Consider the following 21,105-nt stretch of genomic DNA (forward strand, 5'->3'; position numbering starts at 1 on the left):
TTTTAGTCTAGACTCTTCATATTCTCTTTCCTGAGCTGTCAAAGGAACCCCATCTATTTTTCTTTATGATTCATAGCAACTGGCTTTCTTGTTGCGTCACACCTCCACTTTCAAGAACCATGTCCTAGCAGGGTGTTTTGTCAAATAAAAAATGATATGTCCACTAGAAAAATGCTGCTGTTGACTTTTGAAATTAATGTTTTTCTCATTAAAAGTACCTATGTTAATAATATATGCTATATAGTGCTGTTCTACTATTAATGTTTATTTCTTCTGTATATCAATGATATACTCAAACTCCAGTGAAAAGTCTCCTTTTATTCAATTTGCTAATATGTTGTGAAGACGTTTTCCATCTTTGTTCATGAGAGAGATTGATAAAAGTGCAGTTTTTTATTATAATATTCTGGACAGTCTTTGGTGTCAAGATTATGCTAGCCTCAGAAATGAGTTGGGATGCATACTGTTTTTCTCTTCACCAGAAGAGTTTGTATAAAAGTATTGTTATTTCTTCTTTAATGTTTGGAAGCATTTATAGGTAGGAATATTGGACCTGGACTCTGTGTGTGTGTGTGTGTGTGTGTGTGTGTGTGTGTGTGTGTGTGAAGATTTATTGATGGAAACTCAAATTGTTTTTGTTTTCATGTTTCTTATATGTAGGGGGAAAAAAGAACTAGTTATAAACTCCATATGGTCCATAATTCCTGTACAAATGTAAGGATTAAATTTATATGCTAAAAATCAACGAAGCTATAAAAACCATAATAATCAGAATTAACGGTATTATTTCAGTGTGATGGGTAATTGTTTTCTTTGGCTAAGTTGCAATTGGAAATGTGGATGCAGTGTTGTTTGGGTCTTCTGAGTTTGCTGTACTTAAGCTCCTTGTGCCAAGGATGACTCAATTCTCCCTTCCCTTTTCTTCATCTGAAGTATGAGACACTTTTCTCATAAGGTGCGCAGTGACATCATTTGGATTTCATTTAGCAAAAATGCTTCATCTATGCATTAAATCCTCAACTGCTAGTTTTTACACTAGTCTTAATCATCAAAATAGTCCATTATATTACTTGGTGGCAGGAGGTCGTTTCAAGTTGTCAAATCAATCTCATTTATTAACTAATATGTGAAATCGAAATTACATGCTATGGGAAAATCTTTTAATTGAAAACTATCATTCAAAAGAGAACTTGCACATTCATAACTGGTAAAATAATTCAACTTGAGTGTAATTGAGAATAAGGGACGGTCATTTCTGTTTTGATATTAGCACACCTAAGGTCTGGCTGCTGATTTGACATCAGGCAAACATGCTTCCAATGCCTTAAAACTTAAATGTGGTCCTTTAAAATGACTCATCTGGGCTACTACGAATGCAGGAGCTAAAATTGCACGATAGTATTACTTGAGGGTAAGTGGTTGTCTAGATGATTACTAATATGTTGACAGTATTTTTAAAGATTATCATCAAAAAGAATATGTAGACTTAAAGAATTTCTGTAGGGAACATGTGGGACATTGACAATGTACTTACAGACCCCCATGAGACTAGGGACCCTAGTTGAGAAACACTCTTCTATATTAAGGAATCATTTTTTTAAAATTCTGCTACTGTCTGATGGCCTATTCATCATCCAATTCTGTTTTTTTCTTTCCTGTGTGGACTCTGCTATTCTTGTCCCAAAGCCAGTGTTTCCTTTTAACAGGGCTCTTGCTGTTGGGCAGAAAGATTTCAGGCTTTGCATGTGCACGTGCAAAGTTTATACCAAGTATTGAGCTGAGAAGACTTTGCTGTCCTGTAACAGGCACTGGATGGAGAATGGCTGCTTACTATGGCAGGGTCATATTCAGCCATGTGGTTTTTGTTATTTCGGTTAGTTGTTTATCCTGTGACCTGCCCCTTTTGGGGCTGGACCAGAGGCTCCTGTTGACCTGAGAAGAAATCAGCCCAGTAGAACCAGAGGATAAGTGCCTTAAATCCTTGGTTTTTAAGTGTCAAATGGCCTATCCTATTGAAACTGCCAAGTCTGTTCATTAGCCCTTCTGCTCCCTGCAGGGGTGGGGTCTTAGACAGAGGGGAAAACTTCGAGTAGAAGCAGAGAGCAGGAAGATGGTGAGGATCTCTAAACAGGTGAGCTGTGCCCTGCTTCTCTGCCTTGTGGTTAGCTCCAAGATGGGAGAGGGGGGGATAGATACTAGAACAATTCTGCAAAATGTAAGAAGCCTTGAGGGGAGGGGTCAGGTGCTCTGCTTCTTCTCTAGAACCCTGGGAAGTGTTCATTCAGTAGCAGCAGCTCATGCCCAGAGACTTAGAGCCAGAAACTTGGGGAGTGGGGCTGAAGGGGTCTGAGGCAGCCCCTGCAGGTTTCCTGCAACCCATTTTAGAAGGTAAAGGAGTTGGAAGGAGAGCAGAATTTTTCCATGCCCCAAGAAAGCACAAAGTGTAGCTATGAGCAAACGGGCAGATCTGAAGTTGTTAGATCAATTGCAAGGGGATATCATTAAAGGACATCAGAGGATGGTATGTCTAAAAGGTCACTAAGAATGTGACTGTTTAGAAGCTGCCAGCAAGGAGAGGTATGACCATGGCCATGGCTATGACTGGGCAGATGGCTGTGGACAGATGACTAAGGACTGGATGTCTCCCCTGATGCCATGATGGTACATGAACCCCAACTTAGATGCCACCTCAGGGAGAAGGAAGGGCAGGGGCCAATCCCCAATGACTGAACCTAGGAGAACTACAATGATCTGAGGTTGACTAAGAGTATTTTACAAATTAATTCTCAGCATCCGAATCTGGCAAGACAGTCAAAAGAATCATAAATTTAATCTATAAGTTCTGTCCTATAAACATATTTATCAAAGGAGTATATCCTGAAGGGAGGCAAAAGATATTTTCTGAGAAATTGTCTGGGCTTCCATATTTGCATACTTCAATATAAAACTATTGAATTAAGAGTATCCCCAATTTAGGTGCATTTGCTCTGAGCTTACCAGGTACCTCAATAGAGAGAGATCTTCTCAGGTAGACAAAATCTACAAAACAGGATTATTTAAAAGCAGCAATAATTTAAAACCTAGTAATCATAAAATGTAAATTTGGGGGAAATTGTAGGTATTACATCTTTTTAAACACCATATTTAAAAAGATAAATTCTAGAAAAGATAGCTAGACACAATGTTGAAGATAAGCAATGTTAAGAAGCTTTAATATTAAAGTTCATGAATATGCAGAAAATTAATAATTTTTATATTTTTACAAGGAAACACACTTAATTTTTAATTTTATTTATGAATAGCATAGATATATAAAAGAGCAAAATAATGTGTTGAGTTTACTGAATTTTCATAATCTGGAATCAGCAATCAGATTAAAAAACAGAACACTCCCAAGACCCCAGAAGCCCTCCTCCAGGGCCTGCCTACCCCTCTCAAGACAACCACCATCCTGGCATCTTCACCATAGATGAGTTTTGCCTCTTGAATTCTATTTATGCCTTCTTTTGCATCTGGCTTCTTATGCTCAGTATTAAATGTGTGCGATTGATCTGTGAATTTGTGTGTAATGGTAGGTTGTATTGTCATTGTTATGTTCTTCCACTGTACAAATATACTTCGTCCATTCTTCTGTTGGTGGACATTTGTGATCTTTTCAGTTTGGGGCTTTTGTGAATAGTGCTGTAAATGGCAAAAGTATATTCTTGTGTAAGTCTTTTGATAACTATATGCACGCTCTTCTGGGGGGGATAGTCTTATGAGTGGAATTCTTGGATTCTTGTACATAGATCTGGCTTAAAAAATGCTGCCAGTTGCCAAAGCAGTAGTACTGATGTACGCGCCCATCTGCAGTGCCCGCTCCTGATGGACGGCATCCTTAGGAACATTTGCATTTCTTCTTCTCCCACTTCTTTCTCAGTCTTCTTGGGCTACTTTTCCTTCTCCTCCTCTTTCTTCTTCCTTCTCCTCCTCCCTCGCTTTCTTCCCCGCCCTCCTCCTTCCCCCCTCCTTATCCTTCTTCTCCTTCAGTTTCTCCTCCCTCCTGTCTCCTTTTCCTCCTCCTACCCCTTCTCTTCCACTTTCTTTAGATCTTTTTTTTTTCTGGTGGATATCTACTAGTAACAGATTATGGATTTAATTTGCATTTCCTTGATGCCTAATGAACTTGAGCATCTTTCCACATGTACTGGCCATTTGAATATTCCCTATTGTGAAATGCCTTTTCAAATCTTTTGCCCATTTGAAAAACTTGCGTTACCTGCCTTTTGCTCATAGTTGTAAATGTCATTATATATTCTGGATAGGAGTCCTTTGTCAGATGTCTGTATTTCAAATATATCGTCTCATTTGAAAATTATTACCATTAACTATGATATGTACTATACAATTTTTGTAATACTCTTTATCAGAAAATGAATTTCCTTTTGAGTCCTAATTTGCTAAAAGTTTATCAGAGAAGAGTGTTACATTTAATTAAGTGCTTTTCTGCATCTCTCATGTTGATCATGTCCTTTTTCTCCTCTTTTCTATTAATATAAGTGAGATACATTGATTGCATCTGGAATGGGAAACCAACTTCCACTTCTTGGAACAAACTCAACTTGGTCATTATATATTTTCCTTTTCTTTACATTTCAGAATTTCATTTTCTAATATTTCATTTGAGGTTTTTGTATCTATATTGTTGAGAAATACTGGCCCATTATTTCCCTATCTTTATATGTCCATGCACAGGTTATGTCCAGGTTATGATAGCCCCATAATACAAGCTGGTAAATATTCTGTCTTTTGCTATTCTCTTAAGAACATTACATAAAATCAATTGTTATTGCTTCCCAAAATATTTGGGAGTATTCACACATAAATCTATGTGGGTCTAGAATTTTCTTTGTGGAATGGTTTTAAATTACAGATTCAACATCTTTAATAAATATAAAATTATTTAAGTTTTCGGTATCATTTTTTGGAAACTATTTTTCAAGGAACTGGTCTAGTTCATTTAAATTTTCAATGTATTGACATAAAAATATACAACTTTTCATTATCATTTTAATATCAGTGGGATCCATAATGATGGTTCTTTTCCATTTCTGATATTGTATTTATAGGTTTTTTTCTCTTTTTACTTGATCAGTCTTCCTAGGAGTTTATTCTTTTCGTTAGTCTTTGCAAACAACCACCTTTGGATTTATTGAGTATTTCTATAATGTACCAGCTTTCTATTTTAATAGTTTTTGCTCTTTAGTATTATTCCTCTTTTCTGCTTCCTTTAGTATAATTTGCTAGTATCTGCATTTAACATGATACGTTTTCTTATAAGCACAGCATTCCACATGTTTTGATATGCCATATTTTTATTAAACTTCTGTTAAAAAATATTTTCCATTTTCTACTGTTATACCTTCTTTGATCTATAGTTAATTTCTAAGCAATTGGAGATTTTTAACTTCTCTTTTTGTGATTGAGTTTTGAGCTTAATTGCAGTTTTTTTTTTAAAGATTTTATTTATTTATTTGACAGAAAGAGAGCTGGAGAGCACAAGCAGGGAGAGTGGCAGAGGGAGAGGGAGAAGCAGGCTCCTCGCTGAGCAGGGAGCCTGATGTGGGGCTCGATCCCAGGATGCTGGGATCATGACCTGAGATGAAGGCAGTCGCTTAACCAACTGAGCCACCCAGGCGCCCTAATTGCACTGTCTTGACAGCATACTTTGTATGGCTTCAATATTTAAAATTGTTTGAGACCAATGAGTAAGTAAGGTAACTATTCCATAGACAATTGCAAAAGAAGTATATTCTGAAATTGTTGGTGCAGAGTTCTATATACGTAAACTAGGAAAAGTTTGTTAATCGTGCTGTTCAAATTGTGTATATACTTACAGATTTTTAATCTGATTATTATATCAGTTACTTAGAGACATATGCTAAAATCTTCCATTATGTTTGTGGATTGTATAAATTTCCTTTTAGTCCTGTAAGTTTTTGCTGTATGTGTTTTGAAGCTAAATTATTAGATGACTACAGATTTAGTATTTTATGTGTTACAGTCGATAAACCCCTTTGCCCTTAATAAATTATGACCCTTTTTTCATTTGTAGTGCTTCCTGCCTTAAATACTATCCTTCTGATACTGGTTAAGACTTACCAGTTTTGGGGGTGCCTGGGTGGCTCATCAGTTAAGTGTCTGCCTTCAGCTCAGGTCATGATTGCAGTGATCCCAGAGTCCTGGGATTGAGCCCTAAATTGGGCTCCCTGCTCAGCGGGGAGTTGGCTTGTCCTTCTCCCTCTGCCTCTCTCTTTCTTTTGCTCCCTCTCAAATAAATAAATAAAATCTTAAAAAGAGAGACTTACTAGTTTTATTTTGGTTAGTGTTTGTATGATGTATAATTTCCCATTCTTTTTACTCTTATTCTTTCTTTATTCTTACATCTCTCTTATAACCAGCATATATTTGTGGGTTTTTTAAATTGTCTTTTCTTTAAACTACTTGTTCTACTTATATTTACTCTAACTACTAATTAAGTTTATACTCACCGTCTTACTACTTGAGTTCTCTTTGACCCACCTGTTCTGTTTTTCTCTACTTTTAACTTCCTTTGCATTAATAAAATATTTTTTTATTATTCCACTTTTCTGCTTGATTAGTTTGTTAATTACATACTCTAATATTATTCTTATACAGCTTGCCCTAGAGATTATACCATGCATTTTTGACAGATTGCAGACTAATATAAATTGTCACTGTTACTACTTTTTGGATAATGCAAGAACCAGAGAACACTTTAACTTTATTCACTCTTCCTATCCTTATGTTATTCTTGTATTCTAATTCTACACCTATGCTAACCCCCTGAAGACATTATTTTCAGTGTTTTGTAGAAATAACATTCACTTAGATTTACTCCTCTTACTCTACGTTCTTCCTTGCTACGCGTCCATCTTGGATCATTTTTCTACTGCTTGGAAAGGTCTCTTAGTGTTCAGTTTTGCTCTAAAAAATGTCTTTGTTTCACTTTCATTTTTTTTTTTAATATTTTCTTCAGGTTGTGTGGCAGTTACATATTATCAATACTTTGAAAATGTTACATCTTTGTCTTCTGGATTCCATTATTTCTGTTGGTAAGTCAGCTCTCAGAACTATTGTTGTTCCCTTGAAGGTAATGTCTCTTTTATCCTGGTGCTTTAAATTTGTTTTGTTTTGTTTTCAGTGATTTGATTACGACGTGCCTAGGTGTGGTTTTCTTTGTCTTTATCCTGGGTTCATAGGATTTTAAAATATGTGATTTGATATCTTGCTCAGTTTTGGAAAATTCTCAAATATTGCTTCTGCCCCCTTCTTTTTCTGGGCTCCAATTATATGTATGGTAGGCCCTTCCATCATATCCCAACTCTCATATATGTATATTTTTTTTTCCTGTTTGTTTAAACATTTTTTTCTCACTCTTTATGTTTTCAGTGCTGTGCTGCATCACTCACATTCCCCGGTTAGGACTGAGAGGCTTATTTTCCCCGGCTGCTGGGCGCATTGGTGCTGACAACTCTCAAGTGTTGGTCCTTTCCAGGAATTTAATTCAGCTGAAGCTAGCCACCTTCCTGAAGTTCATGCCCTCTTCCTGGGAACAGCTGCATCAAATGGCTAATCAGTGAAGGGGTATAAAAACAAGGCGCTGTTGCCACCCCCACCCCTTCCCTTGGTAAAATTCTAGAGGGCTCTCCTAGCTTGAGCATTTCCCGTGGTGTTGGCTGCCCATATTGAGAGCTGATTTTTCCTTCTGCCCGATTTTTTTTTAAAGCTTTTATTTATTTATTTGATAGAGGAAGAGAAAAAGAGAGAGAAAGCACAATCAGGGGGAATGGGAGAGGGAGAAGCAGGCTCTCCACTGAGCGGGGAGCGCAATGCGGGGCTCTTTGCCCAATTCTACTTCCTTCATTTTCTTTACTTCCCTGCCGATGTCTAACCCAAGAGCTCACCCACCCAAAATTCCTAAATTCTAATCTCTGTCTTAGAGTCTGCTTCCTAAGGAATCTGATCTGCAATACTATCCTTTACTTCATAATTTTTCTATTAATCTATCTTGCACTTCAGTAATCCTGTCTATGGCTATGACTGGCTGAGGTTAACCAATTCTTGAGTTTTTAAGGTTAGTTGTTTAATTTATAGTTCTGTTTTCTTCAGGTGTTTTTTTTTTTTTAATTTCACTTATTTGGAGAAACTCTTCATCTTGTTAAAATCTAACTTAATAACCATAATATCTAGATCATTTGTGGGTTTGTTTCTGGATTTTTTTTCTTGTTCCTTTCTGCTAATATGCTTGATAATTTTTTATTGAATGTTGAAGAATATGAAAAACCATGAAGATTTGGGATGAGGTCTTTTTCCTCCCAAGAGAATTTAATTTTTTTCTGGCCGATAGAATAAGATAGATTACCTCAATGTAGTTAAGCACAGATCTGACTTGAAGGTGAATTTAAGCATTTGTAGAAACCTGTTTATTTCTGGCCCTCCCTTGCTCCTATGTTTAGCCCTGTAGGAGTCCTACCTAGAAACACGAGGTTTGTAACTGACTCCTCTTAGCTTTTGTGGTTCCTGAATTCTGTATCTGTTTTTTTGGGTTTTTTTGGGGGGTTTTTTTCCAGCAAGTGAGACTTCTGAAAGCTGTTTATCTTCTCACGCTGCTATCTGATGCTTTCTGCTCAGTTCCTGCTGCTTATATGAAACTAATGCTCCAGAGGAAAAAGTGCAGTCCTACTGGGCTCACATCAATGATGTTGTCTTCTCTCTGCTATCTTGGTCTTCAAGCCTCAGCCTCCTAGATAGTTCCGCAATGTTTCAAAAGAAATCTAAAAAAAACGCTTTCAATTCTACTTTGTTTTTCTCTGTGAGATGATTGGTCTCCAGCAACCTGCTTGCATTAATTTTTAATGTTTAGGTAATCAAGATAAGTTTCTTTCACGTTTTGTTCTAATGTACAAAGGTATATTTTTAAGGGAGAATTTCCTTTTTAAAGGGTTTCTGAATAGAATCCTTGTACATGTGCACCAACATAATAAGCCAACTCATTGGTAGTGTTTATATACGCATTTATCTCCAGTGCCCGTTTTCCTTCCCCAAACTGTCCTCAGTTGGAAATACACCATTGTATAACAAAGAACTTTACATCTTGAATGCAGAGGCCTAATTTGAATCTCTTCAATAGAAAGCCATAACCTCTCCTGTAACTTCCAGACCTAGCTTTATGGTAGGGAGGGTCAAGTACAATCTCCTGGAGCTCTTTATCCATAGCAAATAGTAAAAATGAGGCCATATAGCATTCCATCTACCCCACCTGTGTGACTCTGAAGACCTAGATGTTGGAGACTGAGGGTGGACTATTATTAGCTTAATCAAATGGTCTCTTTAATTGCAACTGCTATTCCTGGCCCCTGGGCTGTAATTCTTGATCTGGTTTCCATCCCTTTTCCATTAGTTTATGCTTCTTCAATGCTGTACTGATTCATACATCTCCAAGTATAGCCAGTAATTCACATCTTAAGAGAATCAACCAAGCAAAAAATTAAAATCACTTCTACCTGCTCTAGCTAGTTTATCAAACCTCAAATCTCTAAGTGCACCCATATCCTTCAGCTGACATAATGATATCCCCACCCCCACCCCAACTTGGTCTGCTCTAGCACCATCAGAATCCATTTCCTTTTTTTTTTTTTTTTACCAGCTTAGTTTTATTATTTGTCATTACAAATATATGGTAGGTTGAAAAAAGGGCTACAAATTATTTGCCCCATTTCCATCAACAAGTGGAATCTATTTCTTCACTTCTTAAAAATGAGCGGGATTCTGACTAGCTTTAACCAACAGAATGTGGAGAAAGCGATGCTGCTCGAGTTCTGAATTTAGGCTTCAAGAAGTTTTGTAGCCTCTGCTCTCACAGTGAGAACCATTCCGCTACCTTGTGAACAAACCCAAGCTAGCCCATTGGTGAATTCGAGATCGTGTGAACAGTCCGCTGCCATTCACTTAAGATCCCAGACGTGTGAGTGAACTCAGACATGAATAACTGATCCCGACCCAGCCCAGAAGGACCACCCAGGCCTTCTCAGCCCAAGTTGACAACCAGACTCATGAGCTCGATAAAACTGTTGTTGCTTTAAGCTGCTAAGTTTTGGGTTGGTATGTTATGTAGCAATATGGAAAATCAGCAAAGTTTTATACTTTTTTTGGTGTGTGAGCATTCTCCTGGATTTGACTTTCTAATTGGTCCCCTGGAGAATGCTGGGATATAATTAAAAGTCTGAAGGCAATGAGAGGTGGTATGTGTGGAACCTGAGGACGCTTCCTGCAAGAATAACGTCAGGCAGGCTGATTTGGCTCTCAAAGGATGATTAGTAGAGTTTGGGGAATTCAGAATCCTCTTATTCCTCCTCAGTGTTACCTTCGTAATCCTCCTGGTTCCACTCTTTCTCAGTCAGTGCTGTTTCACATAAAATACATTGTAGGACTTAATGCCCCAACCCACACGATGACCCTCTGCACCTGATTTTTATTTAATCTATCTGTTTTATCTCTCTAGCTAGCTATATCATTCTTAAGAGATTTTTTTAGGGTAATCTGAGAAACTCCCTGGTTCTTTATGCCTTTGTCTAAACATTTATGACACTAAGCCTGAAATTTTCTCTAAGTTCTGAAGTGTAGTTAAAAGCCTTTAACACTCAGCACTCCTATTTCATACTGCGCTATGGAAGAGCCTCTGTATGTCCAAATCATTTCTCCAACAGGCACTTTCCCTATATGGCTGTAAATGACAGTTGGAGTAGCTCTTTTGCCACTGCTAGTTGTGAATTATAAGTATTCCATTCTTTAATGGCAAATGGATCCTCACTCCTTTGCCACCCAACCAAGTCAGATAACCAGTCCCAGTCAGTCAAGGTACCTCAGTGAAAGTTCCATGGTAGATAACAGAATCCATTCAAGCTAGTTCAAGGAGAGATTTAGTTAGGGAATTAGGTGCTTATAAAACTTTGAAAGGTGAAGAAGCCATCTCTAGGCTGAGCTTCTAGGAACAACTCCCAAAATGTTACTGCACAACTGGTCTGCAAAGTGAGGGAGCTTGTGTCTCTGCCACTATGAGGAAGCTGAGGAAATAGGAAGCTGCCTCCAAAACTGCTCCTTCTAGAAACCCTCTCACCCCTGACCTCTGCCATGATGTGGACCAGGTAGATGGGTCTTCTGCTCCCTACCTCTTGACACCCATAAGGCTAGGGATGGCCCAGAGAACCAGCTTCCTGTATGTCTGACACACAAATACCCTTACGGCACTGCTTCCCAGGGCTATAGAGTTGTGCTCTATTTTTCTAGGTACCCTAGAATCTGAATCTTCCCAATTTCATGCAGGTGTATCTGCTGAGCCTAAACTGTGTGACTGGCTGAACTATAAAGGAATCCGGGAAATACAGTTTTTCATTTTTCATCTGCTGTGTTCTGACTATGCAGAGTGTATCTGTTGCCTGATGACATCAACACGCTCTGGAAAGGGATAGAGATGAGTGGGCTCATCTGTAGCCTGTGACACAAGGACTAAAATGCACATGATATGCTTTGTGCGAGTGCCAGTAACATGGGTAATGCTCAATTCATGTTGGGGTTTTTTTTAAGCTTTTATTTGTTTATTAAAGCATGAGTGGGGGAGGGGAGCAGAGGGAGAGGTGGAAGCAGACTCCCCGCTGAGCAGGCAGCCCAACACAAGGCTCCATCCCAGGACCCTGAGATCATGGCCTGAGCCGAAGGCAGATGCTTAACCAACTGAGCCACCCAGGTGCTCCCATGCTGTTTTTGTTGTTGTTGGCCTGGTATTGCTCAACGAGAGGGGAAAGGCGGACTCCAGGGTAGGGGGCATCTGAAGAATCAGGCCAGAGTAGAAACGTGCCTTTTTATATTTTCTTTTTGCCACCAGTGTTGTGCTCTTGTGAAAGGCTTTCCCAAAATACCAGTGCTGGAAGAGGATAAATTGTTTTCAATGAGCAGCTTTTCACACTGTCTCTCATCCTTAAGTCCTTTCACCAATTACCTCAATTTCTCATTGAAAACAATTCCACTTTCAGTCCTCATCTTTGTTTCTCGAGTCCCTGGTTCCCTCTCTTGCTTTTCTTTTCCCTCTGTCTCCCATTCCTGCCTTGAAAATAAGGTTTTTACGTTATTAGAAACACTCTGTATTCTCCTTTTAGAGTCTTTGACTTCACTATTAATGAATTAATACTTGTAAAGCATTGAAAAACAATTCCAGGCACATAGTAAGCATTGTTTGAATATTCACTTTTATTTATTGACTTAATTTATTAAGAAATGACCTACCTTAGGCATCCTCCAGAGCCCGCCATGCCTTACAGTGCTGTCCTTTTAAAACTTCAGGAATTAAACCACTTTGGCTGTGATCCAAGATGGGCCAATTGAAACCAAATCTTGCTCTTGAGAGAGGAACACTGGAGGATGATTCAGTGTTAGTATGGCAAAGATCTTACCCCCATAAATGCTGTTGAGAAGGAGCTGATGTCGAACATCAGGTCTAACTGCATGTGATTAAACCTGAATATTATAAGTAAAAACAACCCAGTTAGGGGCACCTGGGTGGCTCAATCGGTTAAGCATCTGCCTTCGGCTCAGGTCATGATCCCAGTGTCCTGGCATCGAGCCCCCCACCAGGCTCCTCGCTTGGCTGGGATCCTGATTCTCCCTCTGCCTGCTGCTCCCCCTGCTTGTGCTCTCTCTCTCTCTGACAAATAAATAAATTAAATAAAATCTTAAAAACAAAACAAAACAACAACCCAGTGGTTGTAGATGCTCAATTTTGCATTTCTTTTAAGACCTGGTTTCACACTTCCTCATACTTCTGCCTAACAAGACCCCATATGGGTTTTCCAGAAGAATCCGGGAATAATTGAAAGGGAACTACACACCTATTCATCACACACATTTATATTTGGGACAATTTTAATTCTATCTTACATTTTTTTAAAGACCTTGAAGACAACAAGAAAATCTGACACAGAATAAACACTTTCAAGTCTGAGAGAATGTACTAGAACCAGCCCACGTCCTGGGAAGCCCATATCTGGGAAAACCTTACTGGTAAGGATGTCATTTAAGACTTGCAGGATGCAGAGACAGGGGTTGTTGGTGGCAAAGCCTGAGTCCGACTGACTCACTGGGGCCTTTGGGAGCTGCTTTGTTTTCCTGCACTTCAAGCATGGTTGGGTTGAATAAGGCTGTTTGATGGTCTTTCTGTCGACACATGCTCCCTTAGGTTTTCCTTAGCTGTGACCAGCTCATATGAAGACCGTGTGCGGAGCTCTCCGCCTCCGAGATAGCAGTATTATCTCTTAGGTCCCTTCAAAGGAGTGTTTTACAATCTCTGCTCTCAGCTTTTGCATGTGAGGAAATGATCGTTTTAAACAAGGGTTGCAACAGACCTCAAATTTGGTAAACAGGATGGTAGAGTGGGAGGCTCTCAACCAGAATAGACCTTAGCAGAGCTTGATTCGAGAACCGGTCCTGATGTTTGCAAACTGTCCCTTACATGGAAGTACATACGTTGGAATGAAAGTTCTTCAACCGTGTTGATGAAAACCCATAAATGATTTGCAGCCAAGCAAGGATCCAGCTGTTTTCTCCAACTCAAGTGTGCAGTACCCGGCAGAGTCAGTGTAACTGACCGATGACCTATAGGCAGGATGACCATATATCTCCATTTTCCGGGACAGTCTGGTGTATGCATATTGTCCTGCATTCATCCAGAGAATCAGCCCTTTTAGGCTCAAGCATGTCTCGATTTGGATGATAAACTTTATGGAAACTTATTTTTATTTTGTTTTATTTTTTTTTTATTTTTTTTTATTAATAATGATTTTTTATTATATTATGTTAGTCACCATACAGTACATCCCCGGTTTCCGATGTAAGGCTCGATGATTCATTAGTTGTGTATAACACCCAGTGCACCATGCAATACGTGCCCTCCTTACTACCCATCACCGGTCTATCCCATTCCCCCACCCCCCTCCCCTCTGTAGCCCTCAGTTTGTTTCTCATAGGAAACTTATTTTTAAACAAGAGGTCAGGAAAATGTTACATAGGGTAGCACAGCTTCTGCTTTTGCCCTCTAGAGTTTCTGGAGTCCTGATAAATTGTTGGGATTCATGCTAGTTGAATTGGGACGTTAAGGGAAACTTCAGTGACAATGGGGGCCCCTCCTTCCCACTGATCCATACCCTTCTGACTGCTGTGCCCTCCCTCTGGCCTTCCCTTAAAACTGTGCAAGAGCCTTGGCTTCCTTTAGCTCCTCTCCGCCCTCCCCACTTCCTCTCCATCTCCTAGCTGCTGCAACTATTGTTCCAGATTGTTTTTAAATTGCATTTTCTATTTTGGGACTCTTTGCTCAACAATTTTCAATACATATTACAGGTGTCCTATAAGAAATTATTTGTCTTCATCTTATGCTCTACTGGTTACTTGTTCATTTATTCTGTTATTCAATTTTTGTGTCCTATCTCTTTCCCTTTCTTGGATTACATTTTTATTTTGAGTAATATTTTCAGAAAGTTACGTGGGTGGCGAAATTTCTAAATTGCTTGCATGTTCAAAATTATCTTCATTTTGCCTTCATACTTGAATGCTAATTGGGCTGGAAAAAGTTTCCAGATCCTTTTTCCTCAGAATATGTTGGCTATTCCTTTTTGACTTCCTAGCTTCTCCTCTTGCTAGTCAGAAGTCTGGCGCCAGGCTCATTCTAGCTCCTTTGTAATGTTTCCTTTCCTTCCACCTTCTTTCTCTGTTTTTGAAAGTCTGTAACACTTTTTTTTAGCCTTGGAATTCATAAAAATCACTAAGGTATTGTTTCTTAGTATTTGCATAAAGCTATGGTGGGCCATTTCCATCTGCACACACAGGTCCTTCTTTAGCATATGGAAATTTCTTCCATTATTTGATTTTATTTTTCCCTCCATGCTCTGTCCACATATCTTATTGGGTAAATATTAGATCTCTGGATATAGTTCCATGTTTATTAACTCCTTTCATAGTTTCATTCTTCTTTCTTCTTGAACTGTGGTCTTGGAAGATTCCTTCACTCAAGCTTATGGGTTGCCCAGAACACCTCTCATCCTTTTTCCACTTCTGTTCAGTCCTTTTACTGAGTTTTCATTTCAACAACCAGAATTTCAGCTTCCAAGAGTTATTTAGTATTCTCATGCTCCAATTTCATACTATTCCTTTCTCATTAATGGCTGTGATTTTCTTGAATTGTCGGACCTTTCTCTAAGGTTGCTTTTTTTTTTTTTTCAATATTTTAGTTTTCTTGCATTAATTGTGCTTTCCTTGAGGACAGTTCCTCTACTTATTCCATTTGGCTTTTTTCCCTCAAATATTGGGGTCTGGCTCTCTATTGGGTAGGTTTGTGTGATGGGTGGGCTTCTTCTGAAGGCTAGAGAAGCCCATCTTTGGGGTATGGGGCACCATGTCCACAATGAGGCTGGAAGTGACCTGGGACCTTGCCCTACTCCTCTTTCCACCTCCAGGGCTCATGCTGGGCATTCCCTAGAAGTAAACTCAATTATTTTAAGAGGTATTCTTAGGATGGTAGGCTGGAGACAAGTATATGTGAATGTGCTATATATATATATATATATAGTATTAATCATAATGAAATAAGCAACAAGAAATTGTTTTGAATAGGTGTTGGTGAGGATGTGGAGAAAAAGGAACACTCATGCACTGTTGGTGGGAATGCAAACTGGTGCAACTATTGTGAAAAACAGTATGGAGGTTCCTCAAAGTTAAAAATAGAACTAATCTATGATCCAGCAATGGCACTACTGGGTATTTATGTGAAAAATGCAAAAACACTAATTCAAAGGGATATATGCACCCCTCTGTTTATCACAGCATTATTTACAATAGCCAAATTATGGAAGCAACCCAAGTATCCACCAATTGATGAATAGATAATGAAGAGAGGTGGTGTGTATATATACACAATGGAATATTCAGCCATAAAAATGAAATCTTGTCATTTGCAACAACATGAACGGAGCTAGAGAGAATAATGCTAAGTGAAATAAGTTGGAGAAAGACAAATACCATATGATTTCACTCATATGTAGAATTTAAGAAATAAATGAGCAAAGGAAAAGAGAGACAAACCAAGGAACAGACTCTCAACTGTAGAGAACAAACTGATGGTTACCAGAGGGGAGGTGGGTGGGGGGAGGGGAGATGGGTGAAATAGGTGATGAGGATTAAGGAGTGCACTTGTGATGAGCATTGGGTGATGTATGAAAGTGTTGAATTGCTATACTGTGAGCCTGAAACTAATGCAACACTGTATATTAACCAACTGGAATTAAAATAAAAACTTAAACATAATAAAAACGAGCAGATGATTTGGTCTTGCTATTTTTATACCGCTATTTTGACCCTGCTGTCTTGACTCAGGCATTTAACCTTGCAGAACGTGGATCACACACACACAAAAATTGTTTTGATTAATAAATACTGAAATAAACATTGAAATAATAAACACTGAAATCAAAAGAAAGAGAAGAATTGTTTTGACCTGCTTTTCTTTTTTTAAATCTCCAGTTGCCTAACCTGCTAAAGCTAAACTTAGAAAAGCTCCGTATTGCAGGATAACCCTTCATGCTGCTGTTCCGTGTGCATGCTTCCCACTTCATGTGAATAACACACTAAGCATTGAGAAGTTACAAAATATCAAATTTCCAAATGAATTCCTAATGTGTAAAAATTAGGTACTAACCATTGCTTGATGAAGATCATGAAATGAAACACATATTTTTAAACTCTATTTGGAGTGGGAGATTTTCCTTACATGATGGTTATTAAAGCCTCTGGACAAACTATTTGAAAAGTAACCTTTTATTTCAGAAGGGTGTTGCTTACATGGTTTTCTGTCCTCCTATCTTATTATTAATATTTTCTTTATAAATATATTGTCCCATGTAATCCAATCAGGTGACTAAATGACTATCTGTACTAAGATCCGAGATCAGGAGCCTTTGTTCAGGGCATTTCTTTTAATTGGCAAAACACTTATTTTAGTTACAACAAAGAAAACACAGATAGAATTGATGAAACATTTTTAAATCAGCAAAATCCTAGACCGTATTCACCATAATACAGATTCATTACTCTGGGCTTCAAGAAGTGTTTGTACGCAGGTCTTTATTTATTTATTTCCTTTCCCCATCCTCTATTTCACCCATCCCCCTACCCACTTCCCCTCTGTAACCATCAGGTTGTTCTCTATAGTTAAGAGTCTGTTTCTTGGTTTGTCTCTTTCCCTTTGCTTGTTTGTTTTGTTTCTTAAATCTCACATATGAGTGAAATCATACAGTATTTTTCTTTCTGACTGACTTATTTCATTTAGCATTATACTCTCTAGCTATACCCATGTCATTGCAAATGGCAAGATTTCATTCTTTTTTTCAATGGCTGAATAATATTCCATTGTATATGAACACCACCTCTTTTCTATCCATTCATCAGTCAGTGGACATTTGGGCCATTTCCGTGGTTTGGCAATTGTAGGCAATGCTGCTACAGACAGGGTTGCATGTAGCCCTTTGAATTAGTGTTTGTGTATTCGTTGGGTAAGTACCCGGTAGTGCGAATACTGGGTTTTAGGGCAGTTCTATTTTTGCTTTTTTGAGGAAACTCCAGACTGTTTTTCAGAGTGGCTACACCAGTTTGCTTCCCCACCAGCAGTGCAATAGGGTTCCTTTTCTCAATATCCTCATCAACACTTGCTGTTTCTAGTGTTTTTTATCTTAGCCATTCCGACAGGTGTGAAGTGATATCTCATGGTGGTTTTAATTTGCATTTCTCTGAGTGATGTCGAGCCTCTTTTCATATGTCTGTTGCCCATCTGGATGTCTTCTTTGGGGCCATGTCTATTCATGTCTTCTGCCCATTTTTTACTTGGATTTTTAGTTTTTTGGGTATTGAATTGATTCAGTTCATTATAGATTTTGGATACCAGCCCTTTCTCAGGTACATCTTTTGCAAATACCTTCTCCCATTCAGTAGGTTGCCTTTTAGTTCTGTTGACTGTTTCCTTCGCTGTGTAGAAGCTTTTTATTTTGATATAGGCCCAATAATTGATTTTTGCCTTTATTTCTGTTGCCTCAGACATATCTAGAAAAATGTTGGTATATAGTGGATGTCAGACAGATTACTGCCTGTGCTCTCTTCAAGGATTTTTCTGGTTTCGGTCAGATCTCACATTTAGGTCTTTAATCCGTTTTGAGCTTATTTTTGTGTGTGGTGTAAGGACGTGGTCCAGTTTCATTCTTTTGCATGTTGCTGTCCGGTTTTCCCAACACGATTTATTGAAGAGACTGTCTTTCTTCCATTGTATGTTCATTCCTCCTTTGTCAAAGATTAATTGACCATATAATTGTGGATTTATTTCTGGGTTTTCTGTTCTATTCCATTGATCTATGCGGGTTTTTTATGCCCCTCCCATACTGTTTTAATTACTACCACTTTGTAATAAACTTGAAATCTGGAATTGTGACACCTCCAGTTTTGTTCTTCTTTTTCAAATTTGCTTTGGCTATTTGAGGTCTTTTGTGGTTCCCTACACATTTTAGGATTGTTTGTTCTAGTTCTGTGCTGGTATCTTGATACGGATTCCACTAAATCTGTAGATTGCTTTGGGTAGTATGGATATTTTAACAATATTTGTTCTTCCAATCCGTGAGCATGGAATGTCTTTCCATTTCTTTCTGCTGTCTCTAATTTTTCATCAGTACTTTATAGTTTTCAGAATACAGGTCTTGCACTTCTTTGGTTAAATTTATTTCCAGATATTTTATTGGTTTTGGTGCATTTGTAAATGGGATTATTTTCTTAACTTCACTTTCTGTTCCTTCATTATTAGTGAATAGAAATGAAACAGACTTCTGTACATTCATTGTGTATCCTGTGACTTAACTGAATTCATTGATCAGTTCTAGTTTTTTGGTGGAGTCTTTTGGGTCGTCTGAACATAGTGTCATGTCATCCGAAGATACTGAGTCTTACTACTTCCTTGCCAATTCGGATGCCTTTTATTTATTTTCTCTAGTTGCTGTGACCAGGACTTCCAGTACTGTATTGAATAAGAGTGGTGAAAGGGGGCATCCTTTTCTTGTTCCTGACCTCAGGGGAAAAGTTCTCAGTTTTTCTCCATTGAGTATGATGTTGACTGTGGGTTTTTCATATAAGAACTTTACTGTGTTGAGGTATGTTCCCTCTAGACCCACTCTGCGGAGGGTTTTTATCATGAATGGGTGTTGACTTTGTCAAGTGCTTTTTCTGTATCTATTAAAATGATCATATGATTTTTATCCTTTCTTGTATTGATGTGACCTATTATACTGATTGTTTTGCAAATATTGAACCACCCTTGCATCCTGGGAATAAATCTCCCTTGATCATGTGTCTGATTTATGATGAATTGCTGGATTTGGTATTGTTATCGTGATGTCTTTGTCTGGTTTTTATATTCGGGTGATACTGGCTTCATAGAATGAATTTGGAAGTTTTACTTCCTCTTGTATTTTTTGGAATAGTTTGAGAAGAATAGATATTGACTCTTTAAATGTTTGGGAGAATCGCCTGTGAAGCCATCTGGTCCTGGACTTTTGTTTTCTGGGAGGGTGTTTTTTTTTATTACTGACTTAATTTCATTGCTGGTAATTAGTCTGTTCAAATTTTCTATTCCTGTCTATTTTAGAAGGTTATGTTCAAGTCATTTTAAACTCACAGTAGCACAGTGTGTATAAGAAACTCTATTTTTTTTTTATATTGCATGGTGCACTGGGTGTTATACGCAAATAATGAATCACGGAACATTATATCAAAAACGAAGGATGTACTGTATGGTGACTAACATTACATAATAAAAAATTATTACTAAAGAAAAAGAAACTCTTAATACAGATTAATAGAAAAACAATTCTAATAGGAAAAAATGAGTAAAGGATATAAACAGGCAACTTTCCGGTGATGGAACAGTGGTTATAAACATAATTCTAAATATGTATAAAATTTATGTTAATTAAAACACAATGCTGTATTTCCCCCATCATAAGGGCAACCATTAAATAATGACAATATTAAGGAGTTATCAAATTATAAGGAGATGAGTACTGTCCGTATTATAGTACCAGTGGGAGAATAAATCGATACAGTTATTTTGGAGAATAATTTGACAGTTTTTATTACAGTTGTATGTGCTGTTTGGCCCAGCTAGTAAAACACCTGCTTCTGTATATGATAGATGTGAATTATGATCGGCAGTATTTTTATAATAATGAAAAAATTACAAAGAACAAGTGACTGTGACTTGACAATAGTGAAAATGTGCTCTGTTAAACAATGGAATTATCATAGGGCAATAAACTCAATCTACATGAATCAATAAAAATTTCAAAAAATTACACTAAAGTTATAGAATAAATATAACATATAAACTTATGTTTAAAAATGATACAAAATGATTTCATATTTTTATCTATGACAAAGGTCTGGAAAGATACACAGCAAACTCTTAATACCAACTCCCCCTGACAGTTTGAAAGCAGAAGCTTCCAGGCCTCTTAAAGAACTGGCATAGGATCATTTCAACTGCATGCTCTTGGTCAGAGCAAATCTCAAGACCAGCGCATATTCTAGGGCACTTCATCTCTTGATGGGACAAGTGGCAAGCATATGGGCAGAGCTGGTGGTTGTGGGATTGATGGCCACCATCTTTGTAGACTGAATACCATTTTCCTTCCCTTATTTCAGGCAATTAACATCCTCCAGCTTTTGGCTTCTTTGCCCACTCCTATATCAAAGCTTGCTTTTAAGGGAAGATTTTATGGGATTCTTTTACTTTAATTGAGAATTTAAAACAGATACACCATTCTAACAGGACATTTATATTTTATATCTCTCTCTGATCGTGGCAAGAAATAATTTATCTCTTAGGGCAAGTTCAGGCATTAATAAGTGGGGGAAGTGTTTTTCAGAGTCTCGCTTTTGAGTTACACTTCACAGTTTTCTAAGTGCTTCACC

The 21,105-nt window shown here is 37.9% G+C and overlaps 1 long non-coding RNA gene across 2 annotated transcripts in view; it reads left to right on the forward strand.

Moving 5' to 3' along the window:
• Positions 1-21,105, forward strand: part of LOC123001250 (uncharacterized) — a 69,764-nt gene that overhangs the window by 42,847 nt on the left and 5,812 nt on the right. The window contains exons 2-4 of one of the 2 annotated variants that reach the window (XR_006409892.3): positions 7,040-7,115; positions 7,453-7,647; positions 13,006-13,116. This is a non-coding gene — a long non-coding RNA (uncharacterized LOC123001250). Of the gene's footprint in view, positions 1-7,039; positions 7,116-7,452; positions 7,648-13,005; positions 13,805-21,105 lie in introns of those variants that run through there. The other variant, XR_006409891.3, reaches the window with a different exon arrangement.

The sequence above is a fragment of the Ursus arctos genome, unplaced genomic scaffold (assembly GCF_023065955.2).
Source record: "Ursus arctos isolate Adak ecotype North America unplaced genomic scaffold, UrsArc2.0 scaffold_26, whole genome shotgun sequence".
Taxonomy (NCBI): domain Eukaryota; kingdom Metazoa; phylum Chordata; class Mammalia; order Carnivora; family Ursidae; genus Ursus; species Ursus arctos.